General features: G+C 33.5%; 1 protein-coding gene across 1 annotated transcript in view; it reads right to left on the bottom strand.

The window, feature by feature from the left end:
• LOC105256367 (TWiK family of potassium channels protein 7) overlaps positions 1-19,025 on the bottom strand; it is a 258,014-nt gene that overhangs the window by 216,323 nt on the left and 22,666 nt on the right. The gene's annotated exons all lie outside the window — the stretch shown is intronic.

The following is a 19,025-nucleotide window of genomic DNA, read 5'->3' as shown; positions in this document are numbered from 1 at the left end:
CTTCTTTTTCTTTAAAAACCCATGTTTGAAAAGCATCATTTAGCTATAAAATAAAATAATCCCCTTACATGTTATTTTTAACAGTTAAATATTGAATTTTGTAATTATAAATTATTTTACTATTAATTGTCGTGATTGCGAAACAGACAAACGCTCGATAAAACACGATTGAACATATAATTCTAAAACTATCGATGCTGTCGACTATATTTCGAATGTGAGACAAGGGCAGCATTGTCGAGAGTGAAAGGGGATTGTATGTTATAGGTATGTTCAAGTCCTGAGGGAGTAGACAGTGAGGTCAGAAGCACGATAATGGGGATAATAAATGGCCTCGGACCGCCCTTTGCAATTCACCCTTGGCCCGTTGAAACCTTTCGAAGGACATGTACCATGCTGAAGCCGCAATTTTCACGTATATATCAGCTTTTATTAATATATGATACTATCAATTTGTTGCTGCATGTAAAGTCGCGCATAAAAACGTATAAAACTTATAATATCATTTCTTACAGAATATCAAAAAGGTAAACAGTAAATTATACAATATTAATAAATATACAATATTAATATTGATAACAATATTACTTTAAAATTAATTCATATATGCGATAATTATGTATATAAATAAATCATCTTTTATTTATAATATAGTACATTTATAATACATTTATATATTTAAAGCAGCTGTTATGAAATGGATAATTAAAACACATTTAATTTGAATCTCTTATATATTTTGATATTCATTAAAATAAATTTATATTTCCTAAAGAAAAAAATCAAAATTTCACAAAATACTCATACATAACATTTTTTTAATGCTACATAAATATGCAACGAAAATCACATATACAGTAAACAACACTTATTGTATTATATACATATTATTCTATATATCATTGTATAATAAAGACTTTTTCACATTATAACTTTAAGAAATGAATACTGTTTTGCTACAGAATTAATAGCTAGAAATCAATAGTCATTGTATCTCTGCAAAGCATTGTCTCGTTTACAAAAGGGCAAAGGCTGCTACGAATGGCTGAAGAGTCGGATTATCACACAATCTGTACGTACTTATTTTCAATTTCCAACAGAAGAAAGGGATAGAAGTTGTCCTTATCTTGCACCAATCCGTGAAGACTTACACCAACTCTGCGGGTATCGCAAAATCTCTCTAAATGGAAATTCGCTGTAGCGAAGTTTCCTCGCTTTCCTATATGCCTCAACACGTTGTCCCTAGTAGACTGATGAGCATGCACACGGAAACGATTCCGCTTTCTGCTCGTCACTGCGCAGGAAGGGATCGAGATAATTCATGAGAATTTCACACATTGCTCATTGTCAGTCGAATTAAAACAGTTATTTGTTAAGATAGTAATCGAAAAAATTCGTGTCATTTAATATTAATGCTGCAAATACATAACGTAATATTCTAAAGTTTCCAGAAAAAAATTAGCTCACACAACCATACGTATTTCTAATTTTAATTATGTTGTACATACATTATAACAATTTTAATTGTTAATTAATATTGATCGAAAATTTTGTATCTAAAAATCTGTAAATCATAGTCGTATTGTTTAATTATGTTATTTTGTTACATAATTATTTAAATAAATTTTTTATCTTTATCAATAATCTGATAAAAATTGTTTTTATCACAAATAAACATATTCTCTTATCATATAACAATAATAATAATAATTAAAACTATTTTCTTTCTAAACAATAATGTAATTTTTCTTTTTTTTCTTTTATATATTAATGAAAGAGCGTCGTTATTTGAAAAAAAATAATTGAATTACTAACAAAAAAGAACAAAAATGGAACAGATAACATCTACTTGATTAAGAAAAATAAATTATTGTAAAATGATTACTTGAATATTTTTCAAAGTAACAAAAAGTGCCATCATCAGTATAAAGTATAAATCGCAGACAAAAAAGAAAAGAATAAATATTGTGATGTAAGATTACGATATATACTATCTTTAATAATCGCACATACAGACACACGTCAAAGAATATATGTATTAGTTGACATAGACGCCGTATTGACCGTATTGATGAAACAATCGATGCAGTTGGAAATTAATTTCAACCATTACCCTATGATATCAAATCAACGTCAGTCATATGATAATGAAACTAATATACAATAAAGTTCAGTACACATATTATGTTTATATCCTTCTTTGTAAAATAAATCTAGTCTGATGATTTATTGCGAAAGTAAATCATCTCAGCTTTTTACGCTTCGTAACGCGGGATGACATCGATGTCAAAATCTAAAGGATCCGTGACTCGCGCACCGGTTATCCCTTTGGAAATACAGAACCATATATTCCCGGATAGGTCACAAAGGAGCACCGAATAGAGAGCGTTGAAAAAGCAATTGCTGCTATCCGTGCGTTGGATAAGGAAAGATTCCTTTCGTATAGTTGTCATAAAAGTGCAGTGTGTTGTAGGCGAATATTCTGCACGCTATTTCCCTCCTCGGCGCAGTCTCGTCTGCATAGTAAAATTCACTTACTAAAATGTCCGAGGGCTTGCATGAGAAAAATCTTGCGAAGTTACCAATGAATAATGGATCCTCTATTTCGGCAACGAGGTCCAAGGACGAAGCTTTCAAAGACAGTATGCATCACTGATTTCTCTTTGGAATATATTTATTCAGATGTGCTACGCCATGGTATAATGTTTTTTACGGCAATGTACGAAATATCTTGTTATTGCATTATGAGTTTGTGTCGCGACATTTCCTTCTCTCACGGGCAACATATGCCAGTCTTTTCTCTAGAAATGTCCTCTTAAAGTTTTACAACTTATTATAGTATAATAAAAATGTTGACTTTATTATATCAATATCATGTTAAAATAAAAATTAATAATTTATATGTATAAAATATATCCACGTAATAATGAGCTGGAAATATCTTGTATTTTGTCTTCTATTACGTTTTATGTCTAGAAATTACTACATAGAATAAGTTAAAATTATAATAATGGCTAAATACTTACTTATACTACAGATGACTTTACATCCTATTATACACATCCTACTATACAACTATTCAATGATATTTTAACCGAATCATTTATTCTAAACACTATCGATTATCGTTGTAAAAATCAAACCTAATTTTGAAGATTTCAATTTACATAAACTAGTACTAAACGTTATCATCTGATTCTTATAATGTCTAAATGAAAGAAATTTGCTAAAAGTAGTTGTGCTAATCATTTTAAACTTGACTTTAAGCAGCTACTAAAATTATGCACTTTTATTTACCACAAATGTCTAATGTTTACATCGTAAACATTAGTCTGAAAAAATAAGATGATTTAATCTTATAAAAACAAGATAATTATTAAAATAATAATCATTGTAAAATAATAGGATTATTTATTGAACAACTTTCAAAATTTCATTCTCATTATTTTTTTAAGTCTTTTCATAAAGAGGAAGGAAATTATTTATAAGACATGTAACTGACAAATAATAGAATGAGATATATGTGTGGGGTAACGTTTCATCACATCTGGATTATTCTACGAACATACGAGCTTTACAAACTTTCATCTTTTTGTGAATAAAAAAACCAAGAAATAATAATTCCTCATATAAAAGAGATAATAAATGTATATATCTCTCTTCGCGATATATATTGTAAGAAAAACGGAGCTCTCTCGGAGCTCTCATCCGAAATATCGTAAAATGTGTCGATTTCGTATTCACCTCGCGATACCGCGCCGCGCGAAATACGATCGTTCGCTAACAAAGCTTTAGCAGGTAAAGGTGAAATCGATAAATTCCGATCGGCGCCGTACAGATGATCCGCGCAAGCGCGTGCGAAGAAAGGTGGATTTAAAATCACCCTGGAAAGAATTGGGCGCATTGGATAAAGCTGTTCTCCGTCGCGGCCGGTCAATCACGATCGTATCTCGAAAGGATGTTCCATCTCGGTCGCAAATGCACCGTGCACGTGAGCCACGTACGATCGCGTGCACGCGTGGCGAATGACCGGCGATGAATCGCACCGCGGACCGCCGAGAGCAGCGTGACAAGAGTAGGTGGGACATAATTCAGTTTTACGAGCCACCGCCACGTCTGCGTTATTTATATAAAAGCGCCGTGGAAAACTCGCCGAATCGCGAACCGAATCCATCCTTCTATTTATTATCGTCGACGTCGTTGTTGCACGTCCTCTTCGTCTTTCCGCCCGCCGCTGCGGCTACGATCTCTTCACCCACGCACATCGAGACGCTCGTTCTTCTTCTCCATGCCTTCTGCTCACCACTGCGCCAAGTCCGAGACGGCTTAACAAGGAATTATTTATTGGGCAAGTTTCTTCGGGAGAAACTTCTGCTGCCGCAGCGGTCGAACATGTGAAAATATGTATACATTGGTTCGATTAAGTGGTCAACAAACGACAATGTATGGACGATCTTGAACGATTATTTGCGAACGCTTTATTTATATCACTACGTTATGTATACTTTACATTATCGCTGCTTTCTCATTATGTATACTATAGATACACGATACAATTTGCTATTTTTTAATATAACCCAAAAAGAAAAAAAGGAATTTAATGGATGAGAATTATAAATAGATTATAATTCGCGTCATACAATAAACGTTAGTTATTATATGAAATATATATATATTATATTATGTAGAGAATATGTAATTTTACTTTGATTCTAGAGTTGTAAATGTTTTGCAATCATGTTAGTGCAAATAGTACAATTGCTGTACATTTTGTCAATGAGGCATTACACTATTATATTATACATATATTCATATAATCAATGAATATAATATCAAAATGTTCTTCTATTGAATGATTATCGCTTTATATTTTGATGTAATCGCATGAGTGCACACTGTTAGGAAATTCTATTATCCTTCCCTACATAATAATGATCTAATTAAACAAAGCGAATCGCCAATTGTGGAAGTTATTAATACGATAATAGAACAATAATTTATTCGAGAAAGACACGCCAGATAAAGGTCCCTAAAAAATTAATCTCTTCGAATTATAATGAAGTCTGTATACACCCGTTGATACAAATGATAATTCATGATTATATAATAAAATGAATAAGTACGTATCATAAAAAATGTAGAAGGTTAACAACGAGGTCACGGGTAGATAAATTAAAATAAATCCCAGTACTTAATTAATACTTCTTCCTGCTAATTGTAAGGCTATGTTTCATTTTTAATTTCTTCGCCAGATGTAATAGCAGCTCCCTTATTGAGTTATAAAAACTTAATATTTTGCTTAATATCGCAGATGTCGACAAAGTAATGGCAAATAACGAACGCAATTTAGAAATACAACCCTGCCTGTCCAATTTAGATTTAATTCCACTTTAAATGTCCGCAATATCCAAAATTATATATATTATTAAACTTCAGATTGGTGAAAAAAAGATTGTTCCTTTTGAAATACATTCATTCTCTGTAGAAATATTCTACTGTATTATTATATAAAATAAATTTTTTTCTTGATAAATAAATTGTTGAGAAATTTCCAAAAACTGTCGCGAATATTCTACGTAATATTAAATAGAAATCACATAATATTACATAGACCTATTTTAAAGTTTTATTATTAAAGTTAATTACTATCGATCACAGTTATTATACCATTTTTCCCTTTCTTTCTCTCTCTTTTTCTTTCTTTTGTAACAAATTAAACTAGTTTAATCAAGAATTTTTGAAATTATTAAATCAAAATAATAATTCACTTTAATATTATTTCTTTTTACGCATTTAGATTAATGTGTGCTGCAGTGAATTTATTATGTACACTTTCACTGCAAATTCTAAGAGAAGACGATAACCTAGTAACGTAGGTCTCCTTGAGCTCAACAACTATGCTAAAACTTCATCGTGAATCAATGAAGCGATGGCAGGTAATGACGCTCGACGGAGTTCAGCTCTTCATTGCCAGCACCACCTATCCTCCTCTCTCTCGAGAGTGCCGTCCATCCTACGTCGGCCTCACCATGAAATCCACTTTGACAGCTATTGCTGAGTACCATTCTCGGTTCTAGCTCCGAGATGTCTTAGATATTGACGAACCAATTTCTATAATTTCGGAAAAAACTCGATTCCCATGCGTAAACAAAACCGGCGATTGCGATTCCCAATCGATTGTCATCGAGAAAAAATAAAAATATCGTGATACTTAGCATTCTCACTGACAATACAATATCTAAAACTCTAATAATGCCCGATTTCACTAACCACGTTTAACTTTAATCTTATTGTTAGTTTAACTTACTCTTGTCTCTTTCTAAAAGAAAAGTTAGGAGACAAAGAGTGAGTTAAACTAAGATTAAAGTTAAACGCGGTTGGTAAAATTAGGCATAAAACAATTTCATAACAACATATAGTGTATGAAAATGCACATACGCGCGCATTGATGCACTCGATTTTATTCCCTTGTATTTTTTTACAATTTTCTCTGTATTTGGCACATACGATTATATATCCAATCATTTTTTTACTGTCGCATTAACTTTGGATATGGATGATTTTCATCTGTTATATATTTCATTGGATGATAATAAAAACAAACCATTACTTTGTCTTCTTTAATTATTTTATAAATCGATATATTTTTTTAAATAATAAAATAATAATATAATTTTTAAATATACATATAAATATGCAGTTAAAATGCAAAATGTCTCTCTCTTCCACAACAAATTTCTAATTTCGAAATCTCAGTTTCTAACATTTACTATTATCAAGCAACCATAGCGTACATGCATATTCTGCAAAATATCGACTACGCGTAGCTTTTTTTACTGGCTATCGTGCATGCAGACAACGAGAAAGGGTTGGACGATAACGAGCACGCGTAACATGAATATTTTTTTTATTTTTGAAACTTTTTCCATTCTCTGCAACACATACGAAGAATGTACTATATGTACATCGAGCTCATGCAAAATGCGGTCATTTGAAGCAAGTTATCATGTTTTTTATTCGCATTTTTTCTTTATTCCCCGCATATTTTAAGCTTGCTTTTAATAATTTTACTGACGATTTTAGATACGAATAATTTATAATGAATGTTTTGGTAAGACTGCAAATCAGAAAATCAAATCTTTAAAAAGGAGATGAATTGTGCGTGTCGACCGTAGGCGATAACGATACTGCATAACTCTCGTAAATAATTATTTGAATTTTACGTATTTTTCAAACAACATTCGTTTATTTTTATTATTCGCGCAAAGAGTACAATTTAATTTTTCACAAATTGAATATAACAATAATTAACTTTATGAATGCGTATAAAAATTTAACGAGGAAATTAATATAACTATCAATCAACAAATTTTGGTCTTATCAATCTAAATTAATTTATGTTACAAAAAAAATGCAAACATGAATTCCAATATTAAGAGAAATAGAGCTACACATTAATTGACTTAATAAATGTAAAACAAAAATTCTAGCATAATGATAGGACATCACAAAAGGTTAAATTATCAACGACTAATAGCGCTACAATAGATTTCAGTATTTTCGGTCTGGTCACGGGTTCCTTAACCATGCTGCTCGTTATCATGCAAATTAATTCCGACGATCAAACCATCGCGTTACACTATACTATGAGCAAGCAAAAAATAGATCACTTAACCTGGGGAATTGGCCACTTAGTCACTTTTAAATTAACCAATAAACTATACTAATGATTTGCTTTTAATCATTTCATATCTCCATTACATATTAATTTCTCGATTTCTTTAAAATTCATGTTACGAACATGTGACACACATGTAACATTGATATGATTGATCATATTTATTAGAATTCCTGTTTATTATTATACTTATATCGCAAAATATTTCAAAATTAATATACGTCACAAACAACAATAGATATCGTAAGCAATAAAAATCGTAATAAATAAATATAATGCACTGAATGAAAAAAGAGCAGTTGTGTTTGATAAGCGGAGTATTTTTGTTAATAAGCGCAGAAATTTATCAAAAAAATGTACCAGTTATTCGTCACAGGAATAACGATAGTGATTATGTTCGCGAAATCCAGGCATACACGTCACGTTAATCGACAAGAAAATCCTACTTCAATTTAACCCCGACGAAAGGGATCTGGTAAAAGTTGCAATTAATCACGAATTACGCGCTGATCTTTCTAGCGAGGACATAAATTAACGCCAACATGGTGATTTAAGCGGCTTAATTGCTACATAGGTATCCAATAAAAAATACAGGCTGTTCGCTGACTCGATGCAATGACCTAAAATATGTGCGAAAAATGTTCTTCATATTTTTTCATATTAGTTCTCCAGTTATTTATAATTTTGCTAATATCCAAAAATTCTAATTTTAACATGAATCAACATTTTTGGTAATGAATGAACTTAATTAATAGTTCATTTTGAAGAAATTTAAGCAAAAATATTGCACTAATACACAATAATCACTTTTATGTATAATAAATCATAAAATAAAAAAATTATGTGTAAAATTTATTGTACAAAATTACGCACTTGATAAGTAACGTAAAATTAAAATTACATACAATAGTACTATTTAATTTACTAGAAATCAGATATATTCAAATTACAAAATACTAAAATTCGAGAAATTTCATTTACTGCAATTAATTTTGAAAAAAAAAATGAGTCGCGTGATCACGTACAACTCGTAGTGGTTCGGAAAACTTTGATTTTTCCGATTAAAGGGACAATAGAGACGATATCTCGAATAACGCTCCCGTGGGCAACGAAGGGAAGAAAACGTGCAGGCTTGCCTCCTGCTTCGGAGTCGTGGCGCGGTCCTTACTGATCGACCGTTTCCGGTTTCAGAATATAATGCAAGTCGCGTAGCGCCCGGAAAATGAGCCCGCTTTTCTCGTTCTCTGATTGGAAAACTACGAATTGCTTCCTGCGGACGATGGATGCCCGCGACCAAACTGAAACGGAGACGGGAATGTGCTCGTAAAGAAATCGAGGAGAGATATGTCAACTGTTCCATATAAACTGTTTCAGATAAAGAAATTCTTTGACGTATACTCGCTGAATGAATTGATCGATTAAAAAATTAATTAATTCTCAATTTTAAACATTTTATTTAGCGTTGAAATATACTGATAAGTTTATCATGTATTTTTATTCCTCTGATTTCTATCTTTTCAACAGAAATCTTATATCCTATATCGTATATCGAGCCGTATATGGATCAATACCGTATACGGAACGTTTGGTTCGAGAAAATCACGGCCTAATGATACCGTATACTTTAAATTACAAGATCGCTCGTCCGCGGCGAACTCTTTAAAGTTTCTTTTAACGGTATCGAGTGCACTATATCTCGAATGGTAGCACGATCCGAGTTATGACCTACCTCAACGCAAGACCACTTTTCCACGAGAGATTCTTTTTTTCTCTATTGATGAGAACTTTTATGGTTGATCTTATCGCCTCCCCTCAGTTTACACGAAAATAAAAAGTAGGAGGAAGACGATTTCGAAGAAAGCAAGATTAAAGTGAACAGCACCTCTGATAAAAAAATATCGCCGATGAATTTAAACAAGTATCTCTTGAGCTGGATCATTTTTTCCATCGATCGCGCAAAACTAATAAAGAGCACACGAAGGAATTAAGTTATACACATGTATCTATAATTTTCCTGCATTTACTGAACGTTGAACTTTGTTACAAAGTATACGCAGCAATCTGCATCTCATCAATTCCATTAATACTCTAAGCTTAATATACACATTAACATCGTGTATTTTATTCCCAGTATGTCGACCATTTACATATGTTAACAAGAACGATAATTCATTTAATAGCGAGATCCTTCAGTCTATAAGCTTTAATTGAATTTCTCCATATTATTCTCTACAGTTTTTTTTTAATTTAAAGAGAATCTTTCATCAAATCTTTTAAATAATACCGCTTATTACAATTTTGTAATACTACTTTTAAATAATACACTAAACTAGCAATGAACACAATTAAGAAATAAACGCGAACAGTAAATAAATCGAAACTGGGACGGACACGAAAAATCTAAACGTACCGACGGCAGCTTAAAATATTGCCCGACAAAGATCCCGGCAGGACCTTCGACCTATCACCGTGAATAACATCTCCTCTTGGGCTCTCCTTTACTTTACGCGACACTGCGTTTTTTATCCCCATCCCGCGAGTATATCGACGTACAGAAACCGTAATGCTCCGATATTACGATCCAAAGCATTCGCAGGAATTACGAAAGCTTCCTAATTTATCATCCTCAGCTTGATTTTTCTATCCTGACAATTATAAATTGCACGAAAATATTCTTTTTTTTATTATTGTTGCACATAAAATTTATCATTTTTTCTAAACATTTTCTCTAACCATTTCTAATCATTTTTTCGAATCCATTGTATATTTAACATAATGAAAGCATTATCAAAAATGGATTTTCAAAGATTTTCTATGTATATATATAATGAAGAACGAAACGCACATATACGAAAAAAAATAAAATTCTTTATTCATTAAAATAAATAATCATATGATTATAACTCACACATTTACGATAATTCATTCAATAATAAATGAAATCTTTTGTACTTAACGATCCCTGTATAATGCGAGCAAATGCGAAAATCTATATCATATACAATATAATGTTACAAGCGTAATGGTGCAATTATTTTATCACTGATGCGAATAGGCACATAGGCACATACCACATAAACATAATACATAGGCATAACACAAAAGCACATTGCATCTGCTCGGGGCTGTTTTAACAGAATAACAGTTTGTAATAGTCTCCAAACGACAGACATTACTCATAAGTGACATGCATTCGATGATACTCGAAATTGTATGTACATGGTAACTGACTGTAAGGCAGATACGTAATGTATCGTACATACACTTTTGAGCACGTACCTACCGCGGAAAAGAGATCTTTAGCGCAATGTCATGAAAGTAATGCTCGATTCTCTTTCTCGTACAAAATTCGTTTTCTCTTTTATCCGACTTATCTACGTTCTTTATATCGAGCACTCTTTACAATCTATCGACGATCTTTTTAACTTTTCCCTCTTTTGTATCGCACCACTTCCTCATACTCGCCCCTTGCAATAGCACATCTTACCTTCAAGGCCCTTTGATACCTCTTACTCGCTTAATAAAATAAAAGCGTACTCTTGTTCCACGGTAGATGAAATCGACTTTTGCGATGAAATCACGATTACAATGAAGTCCTTTTTGTGAGCGGACATTCCGTAGGCAAATAAGGTTACAACGACAGGACTTCAGATAACTTTGAACTTCTTACGAAGCGCAAAGTGTGGAGCAATAATATGACTGTCAATAATCAACTGATTACATTATTCTTCACTTGAATTGTATCATATATCCTGTATTATTTTCTTATATTGTTCATATTTCCATTATTATTATAAATAATTATATTTTTTTACTTCGAGATTGAAGTATTCATATTTTAAAAAATAATACAGAAACGATATGAATGATTTAAATTGTTATTTTATCTGAAATAACAATGTAATATATTGTAGAACTGTTTATCATGTGAAGTAATTTTATACAAATTACTTCATTTCAAAACGAAAGACTGTTTATCCGAGAGCTTCCTGGCTTTTCTCATAATAGAGATTAAAACTATTCAAATCTTTAATCTTCAGAAATGTGTCAGTACACGATGCTAGGCGAATATCGTCTCGTTTCACGAAGGGGAACTCACCTCCTGTTCCTGATTCGACATTCGGTATCCCCATTGATCCTGGTCAATCCTTCATTCAGATACGCAATCCCGATACGCCGAGATATCCAGAATGCCTTATGGACAGACTGATCCTGACACACGATGCACATTACACAAGGGAATCGCACGAACTGATCTGCAATCTCTATATAGTCTTCATCCGCGTTGTGCTCTTTCAACGCGAGATATGTCACTTTAAAAGAACGTCCAGAGAACTCAATTTTCACAAATCACACTTCCTCTATAAAACAAAACGCTTCTTTAACCAACGAATAAATCAAAAGATACTAGACTATATACATAAAAAGTCTTCTTGAATTAAATTTGTCATAAACCAATTATAATGCAATTAATCCTATAAAAAAGAGCTTCCTTTCTTTTATATTTTTATATTAATTTATCTATATATGTAAAGAAAAACAAAAAACTTTATTACGTACCGGAATCTTTATGTAATTATTAATTTAAAAAATTCTCTCTTTCATACATGACTTCGACTTTCACGGTAGAACTACTAGAAGCGAAAGAAAATTGCGAGGTACAGGTAGAAAATCGATAAATAGATACGAGAGTTTCATCGTTGTTGTACAAGCCAAAACGGAGTGCTCCGTCAAGAGTATTGCCGTGTAACACGCCGGCGCGTGTTTCACAAATTTAGAAAACTCGTTCACGTCCGAAGTTCGAGGTTACCGTTTTTGCCGTCACAACCGCAGCCGCTGGCCTACGAGACGCTTTAGCTTCTGAAACCGCTCATTCTACGCGAGCCTGTTTCTTGCCATCGTGCAAACACAGTCGCAGCTGTGTTCCTGGATATAAAAGCGAAAGAATTGGTTTTTACGAGCGGAACACTTCTGGAATACTTGAGTAGAATAACCCCGATAAGCTCTGCCATGATACTTATGCATCTGTCGTACGTTCATTATCCGACCGATTTTTCTCAGATCGTGATTCTTAACGATTATATGACATTAATTTTTTATGAGGACAAAAATTTCGCGAAGACAAATAACTCGTACGCAAGTGAAAGTACGAGTTATTGCTAGAGAAAAATATAAAATCATGGTTATCAATGACAATAAATATATGAAATTATCATTGAATTCGCTCGATGCATCAAATTGATCAGACTGTATCATAAAATTCAAAATAGTATCTATTGAAATCTTGACTTCAATAGAAAATGAAATTCTATCGTCGTATCGATTTTGTCTCAGTCTCACGATTCGCTTCTTGTCACACGGTAGCCGGAACTAAACGATCTTACTACAATAGAGTGAAATCACGCTCATTTGTATCGATCCTGCGAACAGCCATTCGCTGCAAGGACAAAGCGTATCTCGCTTTAATCGAACAAAGTACTACCGCGATTTCCCTTCTACCAACGTTAGATCTTCGACGGAACTTCGACGTGCCGATTGCATGCAACGGACGACGGACTTCGTCGTTCGAATAGAATGGATTGTCACGCAAGTGTATGAATGGCATGAATTGTCAAGCAAGTATATGCATGTTCAGTAAAGTCAAAGAGGAAGACGCACATTATTAGTTCCAAATGTATAATTAATTTATATTATTTCAGATACAATAACGAATAAAATATTTTGTTTAATGTTAAATTTTAGCATTTCAAGGTGTTTACAATTTTATTACTATCGAATTATTTTCAACACTTCGCGTTGCCAAGAAAACTCGTTATAAAATCCATTCGCACATGCGCATTGCGCTCTTTCCCTATAACATTATCATGTTTGTAATAATAATCCTCTTAGATGTTTTTGTCCCTATTTTCTTCAACATTATCGAAACGATATTGATTAAATTTCGCTCTTTTGTAATTTCAGAAAGCAATATGTACAAGCAATACAAACAAACTTCCGCCCCATTGTCAGATGAAAATATAATTCTCGAGGAAAAATAAAATTTTTCAAAGAGATGAATGCACGATTCTTAGGCATATCACCTAGAGGACCAATATCGTTGATAGCCTTGGAAGATGATAGTGTGGGTGACGTCGGAGTAAACTGAGAAGGAGATAAGCCGTTAATCCATTACCGGTTAATTGAAGTGAATATAGAGGATTCTCATCCCACCACTCCCTTCTACGACTACATTTGTGGTGGATGCAAGAAGCTCGAGAAGTTAATTTCTAAAACAAAGAGTAAGTATTATTATTATCGTAGCAGCGGATAAACAGGGACGAGTACCCGAGAAGTGACAGAGAGTTTGAAGGGCGACGGTAAACGCACGGGAAAGAGAGTATAGGGTCTCCAATTGCTGTCCGTTCCTACACCCTTTCCCTCCCTTTCTATCCCACCCCAATTAAAACTTATAAACTCCAACGGTCTCTCTGTAGCGATACTAGTTTTGCTTTTTTTTCAACCGGCTTCTGCCTATCCTCTTTTTTTGGCCTTGCGAAACATTTCTCGCAGACTCGCGACCGAATTTAACGCTCAGACTCCACCGAGCTCGTTATAGTTGTTTAACTTTAATTGCGCGGCTGATAGGATAGCGCGACCGCCATTTCAGCTATTTCCGTTTACGGAAAAACAATACACAACTAACGATAAAAAGGGGCACATTGGGAGGAGCTAATTCCGGATCCGCCGCGAAAAAATCTTTATTAGCGATTAACGATTAATCGATAACGACTATCATTAATTTTCTTCCAGCAAATGTACAATTAGTTTAACTAAACAATTTAGTACGATTGATTATAAACTGCACAAGCACATAGCAGCAAAATTGCAGTCGCGTGCAACAATCATGAGAAATTAATTTAAATACATAATTAAATACATAATTTTTAAATACATAATTAAGTATTCGAAATAGAATTAAATAAGTCATAACATTTACAAAATATCGTATAAATATCGTATCATGAAAGCATAAAAAAATAATTTACAATACTATTAAAAAAAGAATAGAATTTTATTTCGCGGCGGGATTATGTTGTCCCTTTTGCAAAAACATCTGGGGACTGGAGCACTCCCATGATTGTCATAAAATACTTTTTACTGCTCACTTATAGCCGTTTAGGTTTAGGTTGGGAGAACTCAGTAGTCACGGCACGCGATGAAGAACATTATCTTCAACTTTCCCCTCATCATCGCCTTCTCGATCTGACCTCGTTCTTATGAAACAATACGTAATTTTGTATAACGTTACAATATCTCTATATTTATAGTCCGCGAATTTATCCCGATTTTGATCGTAAAGGGAAAGAAGGGAAAACGAATTGAAAGATAGAAATTTATATTGAACCTATCTCCACTTCTATCTTTTCAATCGAAATTTACCGCTCGTTCACAGAACAACAGAGGAATGTGATAGAATACGGTTTCAACGCAGAATTTAAACTTACATTTTTCGTGAAAGAGCAAACGATAGAATTAAAGCTATCATCCATCACTTTGCAAGAACAATTTTATTCTCGTCTCTGTAAGCGTCAAGCGATATTTTAATATATGTATAAAGTAAAATTATTTTGATGAAAATATGTCGAAAATTAATTTTAATAATATCTTTAAAACCAAGTTTATACTTAATTGGAGATTTAACTCTCTGTTGTACACACGTTATATTATTAATTATCAGTAATCCCTATTCAATTTTAGTTCTGTTCTACGTATCTGACACGTATCTGAGCAAAATTTAACACAAACACAAGATACCATAAGAATGCATATCACTAATTCCAAAATCTAGCAGAAAGTTTGATTTATAACCATATAGTTAGCAAAAGAAGCTGATACAAGTGAGGCTCCGCTCTATTAATTCAAACGTCTCAAAGACAATCTTCTATCTATGCAACGCATTGGAGTAATTGTTAGTAACGATATATCTCGGCTGCAGGTATGTGAGAATAACAGCGTCTACGTGCATCTAGCCAGGGGGATGCTTAATTAAACGTTCGTGTTAATTGCTGGGACTCCGCGTCAACCCTCGACCCGCGCAATTCCAACGCTATGTAGGAAGAACTTCCGGTTTCCATCGGTACTAAATGGAGCGGCACACACGTACAGGCACCGTATTTTGTCACGTATATCACTGCAGCGCCTTGCACTATTTTCAAGAAATGCACGTGCCATAATTTAATGCTTAATTAAAACATCGCTTAGCTCTTCGCATCGGATCGCACATTTAGCAAAGCGTAATCTACCATATTTTTTTTCTTATATGATATCTCACACATTACTTTTAATCGAGAAATAAATAAAAAAAAAACAAAATTCAATTTCGAGTCAACAAAATCAATTAAAATCAGAACAGTGCAGAATTCTTCAGGAGGTTTAGGTATAATTTCTGCGATAAATTATGCTCCCGTTTTAAAATATAAGAAAATATAAGAAAAATGAGGACGATAATAATGTTACTTTTTATAACTGAATATTAAAGTTGTAGACAATATAAATCGGGAAAAAATGCTAAGAAAGAGATGTTAAACGGGTAATAAACGCAGCAATCAAATATTTGATTACCGGCTATAATCACGTAATTTCATCCGGCATCCATAAATTGCACTAAAATATAGATTGAAGCTTTCAAACAAAAAAACGCGAAATATAAATTTATCGAAACTAGCTATGCGTGTGTGTGTATATGTATGTGAAATACGAATCGTGTCCAGATCTTGAATGTTCGCACAGGATGCTGCTGATCGTATCCATTTTTTGTTATGCTCATACAGAAATATGTTCGATGCACTTTCGTATTTTATCCGTTTTATATTATTATCGATGTATCAACGATTCGCTACGACCTGAAACTTTTCTATCCCCGACGTCGACGCAGAATCGACAATTCAAAGATTAGCGCTATTTCGTGATTAAACAATCGGTCATGTTCTCACGCGCGTTCATAGACGCGTGCATAAGCGTGCATAAGCGTAGATGCATGCGTATAACTAGACGAGGGCAAAGTCCATAGTCAAACAGTGAGCGTTAGGCGGAACGACAATAAATTAAGCTCAGTCGGAACTCGAAATTGAATCAAACGCGGTAATCTCTAACGCAATTGATTCCGGCATGCAAACACCTCTCGAACATGGAAGGGTACCGCGGAAGGGATAGTTCCGGGGGATGGTTGTCGAGGAAGAGAGCAAAGGGTCGGAGGGGATAGAAATATGTATCGATCGGTTGATATATACCATAATGATTATACTAATAGCGTAGTTTCTCTCTCTTTCTCTCCCCCCTTTCTCTTTCTCTCCCCAGTATCCCCAGATAGTATTTCATCATCATCTATCTCGCTACTATTTATAACTAGCTCTATGATGTAGATAATTATTATTGCATATCGAATAGCGATAGAAATTAGTGCACTGTATCTCGCAGAATATAATACAGCTCGTGATCAATTTTACTTGTTAGCATTCAGATTCGGTGAATTAACGTGCCGAAAGAGATTTAAAATTAATAAGTTTTTATTAAGCTATATTTGATTATACAATTTCGAAAATCTTTCTCGATCTTCCTTTTTCGCGATATCTATAATATATACATATAAATTTTAAATACATTTCGAACATATAAATTTCGAAACACGACAATAATTAATGATTCGACTTCCCCGCACAGAATAATTTGCAAATAACAGATTAACGAAATTTTTGTGACGGACGCGTACGAGCTGCAGGCATTTTCTAGGGAGATGCCGACAATGTTCTAACACAATGTGGTTAACAGGTATGTGATTAACGAGCCAGCTCGTTAAATGACTCGCTGTTTATATTGTATACCACTGTCGCGCAGCACTAAATCGGTTGTACCGTTTAAATATCGGCCAGTACCACACTGAATTCGGGAAACGAGCGCGATTTGCCAGGATCTGCTAGATTTACTAAGCAATGGCCTGGATAATCCGTCGCGTTTACTGCTGTATCCATCGTCCAACTCGATATACGGGTATGCGGTTCCTACATCACGTTATAAGTATTATACAAATATGTGCATCATTTATGATACAACATATGAAGCTTCACATTATTTTACTATATCAAAAATATACGATGACAAACGATATACAAACACAATATATATAACAATATATACGTGTAAAATAGTTGAAATTATGAATATAATAATAATTTTGGAACAATATCGCACGTGGTTTTCGTTATACAACTAAAGCCAACTAGCTAGAGATAAGCTCAAATGATAAAAAATAATAAACCTAGACATAAATATGTTGAAAAACGAAAAATAAAGAGCTTAGTAGACATTTGCGTATACGGAAGAAAAATCTGCTAGCATAGCATGTTCTATGTTATCGCAGTAAGTTTTTTTTTTTTTGTTTTTTTTATTGCACAAACATTAAAAACATTTGCTGAGAGAATATTAATTTTATTTAATGAAGTATAATTTCGCTGAATCTGAAAAAAAAATTATTTCGCAACGCAATAATAAATCATATTATTTCTGTTGTCGAAGGACGCTGCAACAGAGAAAAATTCTTTTCTCTCTAGAACTACATACTACGTGTCACTATGTATCTTTTACGATCTATTCCAATCATGTAGGTCAATTGGTTTCTGGTTTGTGCACATTCAAACTGAGCTGTCGTATCGAGATACGTCCTATAATCGCCGGAACGGGACAAGGACAATTAACCTTCCGCAGCGCGAACGCCACGCCGACTTTCCACCATCATCATTTACACAACCCTGCCGGAACCTATCTCGGGCGAAGCGCAGCTGCGGCCACTCGACTAGAGTATTCGTGGACACGCGGTGACGTTTCATGGTGCACTGCGAGATGTTCCTCTTTACTTTTCGTCAGAATCTCTCGTCAGTCGAGCACGACGCGACAGCATACCGGCAATTAAAGTTTAATTACAAGCGTCTATGATAATGTAAAAGCACGTTGAAAAACGCCCAACCGTTGGTGCAAGCAAAAATCGAATAGTTAACAAAAGCGTGCTAAAATGACATATTTTCTGTTGAAACAAGAAAGAATCTCCAAACACATTTAACTGATGCAATGTATAAAATGTGGTGAAATCATTAAATGCATAAATTGTACTATCAAATATTTAAACCGGGATTACTCGTAAAAATAAATTTGTCTTTATGTGAAATTCATATAGAAATATTTTATATTTTCTATTATTCAGGACAATATTTCAAATAAATTCAAATTTAATGTTGTATCCATTATAATGCAATAAATATGGGAATAATGTGGGAATAAAAATGGGACTTTTCGTTAGAAAATGACTTTATGAAGA

This window comes from Camponotus floridanus, unplaced genomic scaffold, assembly GCF_003227725.1.
Source record: "Camponotus floridanus strain SB8 unplaced genomic scaffold, Cflo_v7.5 scaffold25, whole genome shotgun sequence".
NCBI classification, from domain to species: Eukaryota; Metazoa; Arthropoda; class Insecta; order Hymenoptera; family Formicidae; genus Camponotus; species Camponotus floridanus.
This window is presented reverse-complemented; position numbering and strand designations above follow the sequence as displayed.